The sequence below is a fragment of the Pinus tabuliformis genome, chromosome 7 (genome assembly GCF_031772625.1).
Source record: "Pinus tabuliformis cultivar Carrire ecotype Pingquan chromosome 7, CPIR1, whole genome shotgun sequence".
Classification (NCBI taxonomy): Eukaryota; Viridiplantae; Streptophyta; class Pinopsida; order Pinales; family Pinaceae; genus Pinus; species Pinus tabuliformis.
In genome coordinates this window covers 1618652128-1618662444 of record NC_142293.1, presented here as the reverse complement: position 1 = coordinate 1618662444, position 10317 = coordinate 1618652128, and positions in this window count along the sequence as shown.

Below are 10317 nucleotides of genomic sequence, written 5' to 3'. Positions count from 1 at the left end.
TAAATTATATTAATCACTCAAATGATGTCTTGATTACGCCTCGATTCATCGAATAAATTCCAAAAAGACTTATATTCATGGACAGGGGAGATTTGGTTAATCACAATGTTAATCCTTTATTAAATTTTTAATATGCGCTAGTATTTTGTGCAGGAATTTGATTGATTTTATGTCACATTTCATCAAAACATTGTCATGGAACGGGAAAATATGTGTATCAGATAACATGAAAATTAATGTTTTGCAGTGTACAGAGGGGGAATATGTGCAAAGGTGCGTAGTGGTGGAATAAAGGTTCCCGTATGGATAGCCCTCTTCAGCACATCATTTCAATCTACTAAGAGTAAATGTTGTTAAGAACTTGAACGATGACCTCATTACACGTCGATTTCCTGAAAAAATGCCAATAAGACTTATATTTATTGGAATGAGAGCCTTTGCTAATCATACAATTAAGCCTTAATTATTTTTTTAATATGTGGTGATCTATCACGTGAGAGGTTGGTTGATTTTATGTGACATTTCACCAAAATGTTGTTGTAGAATGTTAAAATATATGTCAAATAATGTGAAAATTGACCTTTTTGCAATGTGTGAAAGAACGCTCCATTTCGGTAATTTTTTCTGCAAGTCATACCTCCGCATTGTGCACAATGAAAGCTTTCTCCACACCTCTACACTCTGCAGAATGAAAGCTAAACCCTGAGATATGCACACTTTTCAATTGTTACAGTAGTTGCCCTGGACCGCTAAAGATAACTATCTGAGGGAACAGGGGAGGATTTTTCTTGTGCTTGTGATTTTCTTGTGTAATAAGCTATTTGTTCTTAATAGGCTATGATGAAGCTTTCATTGTGCTTTCTCTGCAATCCACAAAATGAAAGTTTCCCCAAACCACTAAAGAAATAGAGAAATTAGCCATTTGATCTTAAATTCATATTAAGTAGTTGGATTAAGTGGAGGTGATGGAAACACTCAACAATATTATATATCAAGAAAGTGCATACTTATAAATTTAAGTCACACAAAGTTAATATATCAATTTCACTATAAGGTGCAAAGGAAGCTTTTATTGTGTCAAATGTGGAGGTGCAGAGAAAGCTTGCATTATGCAGAGTGCAAAAGTACAGAGGAAACTTTCATTATGCAGTGTGCAAAGGAAGCGCAACAAAAGCTTCCTCCACACCTTTGCACTTCGCACAATGAAATTAAGTCAATTAAAAATAAAATATTAAAGCATATAACATCTTTCAAATTTTAAAAAATTAAAACATATAACATATTTCGAACTTTATAGTAAATATAACTACAAATATTTTGATAATAAAAATAATAAAAGTTTTCATACATTGAGTGTTTTCATTGGATTTTTTATTTACCAGTGCGGGAACCTGCAGTGATGGATACTAAGTGCAACGCAGAGGACTCCGTACCCAATATTAAAAAATTAGTTACGTCTTAGTCGTAATATTAACATCTATTCAATGGTTAATAAAATTTACTCTGACGCATTATATAACGATTACCAGTTGTAAACATATCAAGAAGATCGTATCCTTCCATATTATAAAATAGTCTTTTCGGCATGTATTCGGCAAATCGATCCGTAATCAACACATTGTTCGAGTGGTTAATAACATTTACTATGAAACTAGTTTTAAAATGCCAATTTAAAATTAGTTTTAATGTTATGAATTTACTTAATCATAGGATTAAGCCTTGATTAATGTTTTACTCTGCAAGAAATTTGATTGAGCTTGCATGATATTTTTCCAAAACATTGCTGCAGAACAAAAAAAAAATGTGTGCCAAATACTGTGAAAAATATTGGGAAAGTTGACATTTTACAATGTGTGGAAGAATTGCGTGGAGGCAGTTTCTATGCAAAGGTGTGGATGTGGAGGAATAAGGGATCTCTTGCACATATCCCTCTTCCGCACACCATTTCAATATGCTAGAATGGATACTAAAAACAGAGACCTTTTCACCTTCTTGATCTATTTAGAACTAGTCAACATTACACAATGCTTCAGAGTAAATGGCATTAAGAATTTGAACAACGCCCTATTTACGCTAGGATTAAGCCTTAATTGATTTTTAAATATGAAATTATTTGCACCGTGAGAGGTTAGTTGAGTTTATGTGACATATTCCCAAAACGTTGTTATGGAATGTCATAATATCTACATCAAATAATGTGAAAATTGAGTTTTTGCAGCGTGTGAAAGGGGAATGTAAGTGCAAGTGCAGAAATGGGGGAATAAAGGTTCTCACACACATATGTCTCTTTTGCACATCTTTTACTTCACACACTAAAAATTTAAAAGCTATATTAAAATTAAAAAATTTAAAAAACTGAGATTAATTCTAAAATGCTAGTTTTTAACCTAATGTGAACCAATAGAAAATTAAAGTACTAATGTAGCTCCTAATTAAAATTGACATTTTGCAATGTGTCAAAGGCGAATGCATGCAGAGATGTAGAATGTACTTTGTTATTTTTCATGCTAAAAATTTAAAATTTGTTTACCTATTGTTGTTGCTACAACAACCCCCAAAATTTCAGCCTACATCCAAATTTCGGTCCCTACTCTAACCTTGCAAGCTGTCTGTTGAAAATGCAACAAGATAATGGAGCTTAGTGGAAAGGAGTCGCCTTCACTAAGTGGGCCCGCAGGCTATTCTTGGCGCAAAGTCTATTTTTAGACATATGGATCATGGTCTATGAGTTGCAGGATGCTATTTGTGGATGATTGGTCATGTTGGTAAAAATAGATGGACTTCTATTTTTAGACATATGGGCGGAGTCTATTTTTAGATTGCCAGGCTAAAAATAGAACAGTCGAATATTATTAGCTCTTAATAATATTTGGACTATAAACATTATCTTATCCTCTTGGAGCACTTCAGTTCGAGCTACGGATGTGGCACATGCAACTGTCAGAAGGAAATACGCTTTTCTTATGGGTCAGTTGAGCTATTGCATGGTGGACATCCGTTAGAACTCAAGTGATTGAGTTTTGGTGGAGTTGATTGAGGAGTTGATGGAGTTGTGTTCAGTTTGACTTGGTTGAACTAGTTGTATTTAGTCTAACTGCAGAATACACTAGTGATGAGTGATGTGAATTAATTGTTAATTAATTCACTAATTATTAACTCATAAAGCAACTAAAGAATACATCAGTTAACTCATTGCATGGACAGTTCAGTGGAGACAAGTGTTAGAGGTGAGTGAAAGGGCAAGACAGCTGTCAATTGTGACTATAGTTGTGCATGAGATTTGCACAATCAATGGATTGAGTATTGCCAATGAGGATTGCGTGGTTCAGCCAAGGGAAATACGAGTTTGGATTAGCCATTCTCATCTATTCTCATGCAGGATTGCGCAATGGAGGCAGGCAAGCAGCGGAGGAGATTTGAACCTATGATTGATTCAGATCTGAGCTAATTTCTGTGTAACAAGTGGAGATAGTACTGAGTACTTGTGAGGAGTATTGTACTATGTATTGTTACATGTTCTCAATCAATATAATATATAGATAGTTGAGGGTTTTCAGTTGTATGCTTTCCCCGTGATATACTGTGTTGATATGTGTGATTGATGCTTCAATGTGCGCATGCAATTGTTTCTGAATACTGCAAATTGATGATCAATAGTAGAGGAGGTTATGTATTATGCATGCATTCCGCAATAGTGTATAATCAGGATAATCTCTGTGAATAAGTGTCATATTATTCAAAATTTATACATGGTATCGGAGCAGAGTTGATCATCAGATCTATTATTCAGAAAGTGTTTACATTTTATTTCTTCAGGCAGAGTCTGTAATCGGGCCAGGTAGCCTCTGGATTCATCCTTCTTTTGGAAGGTGAGATATCCGGTAAAAGCCCATACAGTCAATCTCTATACGAGAAATACTTTTTTCTCACGAATTTTAGATCAGAAGTGATTGAGTTTTGAGCTGGTGGAATTCGAATTTGCAGCAATGTTTTCTTGGTGTCAAAGTTGAAATGTCTTTCTACGGATTGAGATTGGAGTATGCCCTTGAAGGTAGCTCAAATTATATTGCATGGAAAGACAGGATGGAGGCGGTGTTAGATGACAATGGGCTGAAGGAGTTCATAGAGGCTGAGGTCCCAAAGCCTACTGATGCTGCTCACGTTGAGGTTTGGCAAAAGAAGACAACAAAGTGTCGAAGGATTCTATTGGAGGGCGTGAAGGATCACATTTTATCCAGCCTGCATGGAAAGGCTTCTCCATATTTGATGTGGAAAGCGTTGACAAATTTATTCCAAAGCAAGAGCGACCAGAGGAAGTTGGCGCTCAAGGATAAAATCAGAAACATTAAGTGTGAGAATGGAGACAGTATGCCCAAGCATCTCACGAAGTTCACCCAATGCCGGGATGAGCTGGGAAGTGTGGGGGTGACTGTCGATGATGAGGACTTGGTGAGCTTGGCTCTTCTTGGTCTTCCGAAGAGTTGGCATTCCTATCAGGACTGTGTCAATGGTCAGGAGAAATTGCCAGGATGGGAGAGACTTTGGTCAGATCTTGTGCAAGAGGAGATCAGGTGGAATACTAGGGATGGATCTTCATCAAAGGCATATGATGAAGAAAATTGCGCTTTGGATACCAAAGCAAAGAAGGGGAAGGAGAAGGGTTCTCTTTCCGAATCCAGTTCTTCCAATAATGGGAAGAAGGTTGACAAGTCGAAGGTGAGATGCTTTCATTGTCATGAGTTGGGCCATTATGCTACTAATTTCCCAAAGAAGAAATCCAAGAAGGGATCCGGGGAAGGATCTGAGGGTGAGGCACTTGCTTCACAGTTTGAGTTGGATTTCACACTCTTCGCATGCATGGTTTCATCCATGGTGGGAAGTGGTTGGTTTCTTGACAGTGGAGCTTCTTTCCACATGATCGGTGACAAGAGCTTGTTCAGTACTTTGGAGGAGAAAGATCTCCAGATACTCATAGCGATGGGTAATGATGAGAAGTATAGTGTCTCAGGTGTAGGCACGGTTACTTTTCAGAGGGAGCATGGAGCTCGCCTTACCTTAACCGATGTCAAGTATGTACCAGGACTGAAGAGAAACATGGTGTCGATCGCGATGCTGGAAGACAGAGGCTATGATGTAGTCTTCAGTAAGGGAAAGGTTTTCCTTAGACACATCATCACTAGACAGGTGAAGCAGATTGGTTCATGGGTCAAGAACCTGTATGCTCTTGAGGTTCAAGATGCATGCAAAGCCTTGAGCAGCGAGGCAACTGATGGAGACTTGGTGGTTGAGAGGGAGCGTATATTACCTCTCAACATGCAGAGCCAGAAGAAGTCTCAGACGATTGTGGAGGAGCCACGATTGGTGCAGCAGCTTCAGGAGGTTGTGGAGCAGACACAACAAGGGAAGCTGAGAGGAGATCGAGTAGAGACATCTACTCATGCAGAGACCTCCAGTATGGGAAAAACTTCGAGCCAGGTGGGCTGAGGGATCACATGTAGCCATACCTCCAGGTAGGAGGTGGGGAGATATAGAGTGATCGTCCCAAGGAGGAGGGGCAGGATCCTTGAGGTACCCAACCTCTTGGATGAGACCTTGCTACGGGAGCCCCGATGTGGAGTAGCAGGAACTGACTGATTGGGTAGAGACAGATGCGAATGGAGCGGCAGAGAGAGTGACAGTGTAGGGAATCCCAGGACAGTGCATAGCTAGCAGGATGCAGCAATGCGAGAGGCACAAGTGTTTTGCACAATGCTAGGTGGCACAGAGAAGTGTGCAATGGTGCGAGATGCATGGAGATGTTGCAGTAGCGCAGATGTCAAAGAGGGAGCACTTGTCAGCAGCAGGTAGAGCTTCAGCATCAGAGTATGTTCCTAGCCCAACAAAGTGGTCAGTTGGGAGTGTTTTTGTTCCAAGTGTTGTTGGAGCAAGTGGACCGGGCAAATGTGTTGCATGCAGAACATTCTAGAGTTGCAGGATAGCGGTTGTAGATAATCCATATCTTGTTGAGAGGGAGTGTTGAAAATGCAACAAGATAATGGAGCTTAGTGGAAAGGAGTCGCCTTCACTAAGTGGGCCCGTAGGCTATTTTTGGCGCAAAGTCTATTTTTAGACATATGGATCATGGTCTATGAGTTGCAGGATGCTATTTGTGGATGATTGGTCATGTTGGTAAAAATAGATGGACTTCTATTTTTAGACATATGGGTGGAGTCTATTTTTAGACTGCCAGGCTAAAAATAGAACAGTCGAATATTATTAGCTCTTAATAATATTTGGACTATAAACATTATCTTATCCTCTTGGAGCACTTCAGTTCGAGCTACAGATGTGGCACATGCAACTATCAGAAGGAAATACGCTTTTCTTATGGGTCAGTTGAGCTATTGCATGATGGACTTCAGTTAGAACTCAAGTGATTGAGTTTTGGTGGAGTTGATTGAGGAGTTGATGGAGTTGTGTTCAGTTTGACTTGGTTGAACTAGTTGTATTTAGTCTAACTGTAGAATACACTAGTGATGAGTGATGTGAATTAATTGTTAATTAATTCACTAATTATTAATGCATAAAGCAACTAAAGAATACATCAGTTAACTCAGTGCATGGACAGTTCAGTGGAGACAAGTGTTAGAGGTGAGTGAAAGGGCAAGACAGCTGTCAGTTGTGACTATAGTTGTGCATGAGATTTGCACAATCAATGGATTGAGTATTGCCAATGAGAATTGTGTGGTTCAGCCAAGGGAAATACAAGTTTGGATCAACCATTCTCATCTATTCTCATGCAGGATTACGTAGTGGAGGCAGGCAAGCAGCGGAGGAGATTTGAACCTGTGATTGATTCAGATCTGAGCTAGTTTGTGTGTAACAAGTGGAGATAGTTCTGAGTACTTGTGAGGAGTATTGTACTATGTATTGTTACATGTTCTCAATCATTATAATATACAGATAGTTGGGGGTTTTCAGCTGTATGCTTTCCCCGTGATATACTGTGTTGATATGTGTGATTGATGCTTCAATGTGCACATGCGATTGTTTCTGAATACTGCAAATTGATGATCAATAGTAGAGGAGGTTATGTATTATGCATGCATTCCGCAATAGTTTATAATCCAAATAATCTCTATCAATAAGTGTCATATTATTCAAAATTTCTACACTGTCATTTCTAGTGGCAAGAGTCATTCCATGTAAATTCTGTAAGTTTTATAGTCCCTTTTGAAAGAAAACCTAAGTTTCGTATTTTGGCATGGGAAATGTCACACATTGTGAAAGTAGAGTTCTAGTCTATTTCAAGAGGCAACTTTGGTACTAATGAGTTCTATCTATAATATAGACATGTACTAGACTCATGCCCAAATTTTTATGCATTTTCATTCTAGTGATGTCATTGTCATCACAAAGTGTATCTTAAGTGTCGCACTTGGAGCAGATTTTTGTTTTGTCATTGCATTAAGGGAATCATGTTGTCTATTGTTCTATGTTGTATCATCGATGGTTCTGAGTGTGTGATCATTCCCAAGTCCTACCCTGATTTTATCTTTTCCTTAGATCCCACACTTAGTCAAATTATTGAATATTCCAAGCCCAACCAACCTAAGTTCACTTTTCCCCTCTGAACTGCGCATTGCACAGTTGCAAGCCTCAACACTACATCCCTACCTCCTAGAACTACACAATTCGCAATCACTACCCCCAAGGACTGCACATTGTGTATTCATAGAGTTCAATCCTAGCCTCCTGACCTCAATAACTGTGCAATATTGCCTCCTAGCTAGCATCTTTATGTGCAATCCACAATCCCAGTTTATAGGTTGTCTCCCTGACTCCTTGTACTGCGCAACAACACAATCCAACTACCCAGTCTCCCTCCAGAACTGTGCATTGCGCAGTTATAGTGGGAAATGATGCCTCACTTTGACCCTCAACTGTTCGATCTTGCCTCTTAGGGATCCAGAACTGCACATTGCGTAGTTTGCAGCCCCATTCCCTCCCTCTTGAACTCTAGAACTGTGCATTGTACAATCCCTAAGGTTTCCTCCCAAACCAATTTTCAACTCTAGGCCAGTTAGTGATTTCCATGAAGAAAGTTAGACTAGGATATTTCTTGATTGTTGTCATCTTGTCATGAGTAGATTTCACTTGCAAGTACTATATCTTGATATGACATGATGATGCTTAGAGAAGAGGAGAAGGAAACTATGCTAAAAGACACTTAGGAAGTTGTAAAAACAAGATGACCATTGAACACGAAGACGAAGGGAATCTATATTGTGACAAAAGTTGGAAGATCAAGATCATAGTGAAGACTCCTTCTCTTAAATCCTTTTCAAGGAGGAAGAGGAAGACCATGCGACATCTTTCATGAAGACGTGAGGATTGTAGTAAGAGAAGAAACTTGAAATTGACACATCAGTAGCAATTCCATGTCATCAGTGTCAAGTCATGTGACTTGTCAAATTGCCATATCAAGAGTCATATGAGTCATCATGTGCCACATAATTTATGGATGTAATTATGTAATTTAAATAAATGATAAATGTAAAGTGGAAGTCAAAGAGTCACTTATAGAATGTGTAAAGTCATATAGGAGTCAAAGAGTCTCTTGAGAATTCAAAAAGTCACATGGAAGCCCAACAGTCATGAGGGGAGTCAAAGAGTCACAAGAGAGGTGGAGAGTCACCTCATTTATTATATATACACCCACATGGCTCAAGCAAAGGAATTTCACCTTGGCTTCTCCTACCAAGCATTAGAGAGGAATGAAGTTCTTTTAGAGAGCAGGTGGTGGCTTTAATGCTCCACTATTGGAGCTAGTGGTGTTCATTGTATCAATGTATCTTGGAGTTCTTGCTTAATTCTTGAAGTTCATTGAGCCAACACACTTTCATGCATATATCGTAAATGATGTAAGATTTTTCTTTGAATTTTTGTGGTATATGTTGTTTCTATTTTGTACTAAATAAATTGAACTATTTTAGTGGATTTGGTGCTTATCTTATTGAATGTGTTTTGTACTTGGTTTAATGATCATTACTTCTATGTGATATATTTTAATAGTTGATTAATGATTCTTTCACACACACACACACACATATATATGCTCATGTGTCTTTATTGGATTAGTACTATTACTCTTCTCTTAAAGGCTTGCTTTCGTTTTCCTCCAGTGAAAGAACCTTGATACATTCGACAATCAAACATTTCACAAGACATAGTCACTTGTTCATTAAAAAGCACATGTACATTACTCTCTCATGCAAGCTATTGCAACTAAGGAAAATCCTTAGGAAAATGACAGTCAGGCCTTATTTTCGGAAATGATCCTATACCAAACTATGTGAGGTCTAATTGGGACTTCACATTGGGGAGACCCCTTTGCATGTTGGTGGGTTCCAACACTGTCAACACTACCCTATGGAATCAAGTTACAAAATTGGGTCACAGAGACAGTCAATCATCTACCCTTATTTTGTATATGATATACATGTAAACCAATTATCTCATGCCCCAAACTTTAATAAGCCAAAACTCTTAATTAATTAATTAATGTGTGGTATTGTGCAAGTGGGAAGTGCGTGGAATAACTACACGAAAGGGGAATGTATGTGGAAGTGCAGAACATTGCAAAAGAAAGTTTTTATTCCTTGTTCTTCACACATGTTCTCTCGCACAACACTTCTTCCTCACACATATTAAAAATACACTTCATTTAATATTGGATAATAAGTGTTCAATTCACAAATGTGAAATCACTAATGCACTTAGTATTCAGGAAATGTGAATACCAAGATTCATTGATTCTATTTTGATAAAGTTTTTAAATGAATAGGAATAATGATGCGAAAGAAACATCAAAATAAGCATGTAAATATTGAACACAAATATAGTCAAAGTAAAACATTAGCTAGTAACAAAACAAGTTAACAAAGCAAATTCTCTTAAGAAATTAAACGATGTCTTGATTACGTATTGATTCTCTGAATAAATGCAGAAAATACTTACATTTACTAGTAGGGGAGCTTTAGCTAATCGTAGGATTAGGCCTTATGTTTTTTTATTTTTTAACAAACATTTTTTGTGTTTTTGTATAAATTGCTTTAAATATATGTCCCAGATTGAACATCGGGTTTGAACTAGCACAGAAAATAACACTTCCCTAAACAAGAAATAACTCAACGCATTAAAATTAGTTTTTAATTGTAATTGTATCGTTACATAAATATAAATAAAATTAGAATTAGGATATTAATAAAATAGTATGTTGATATCGATTTCCAAATCATGCCAAATGCAACAATCATGAAACACAATCCTATGAAT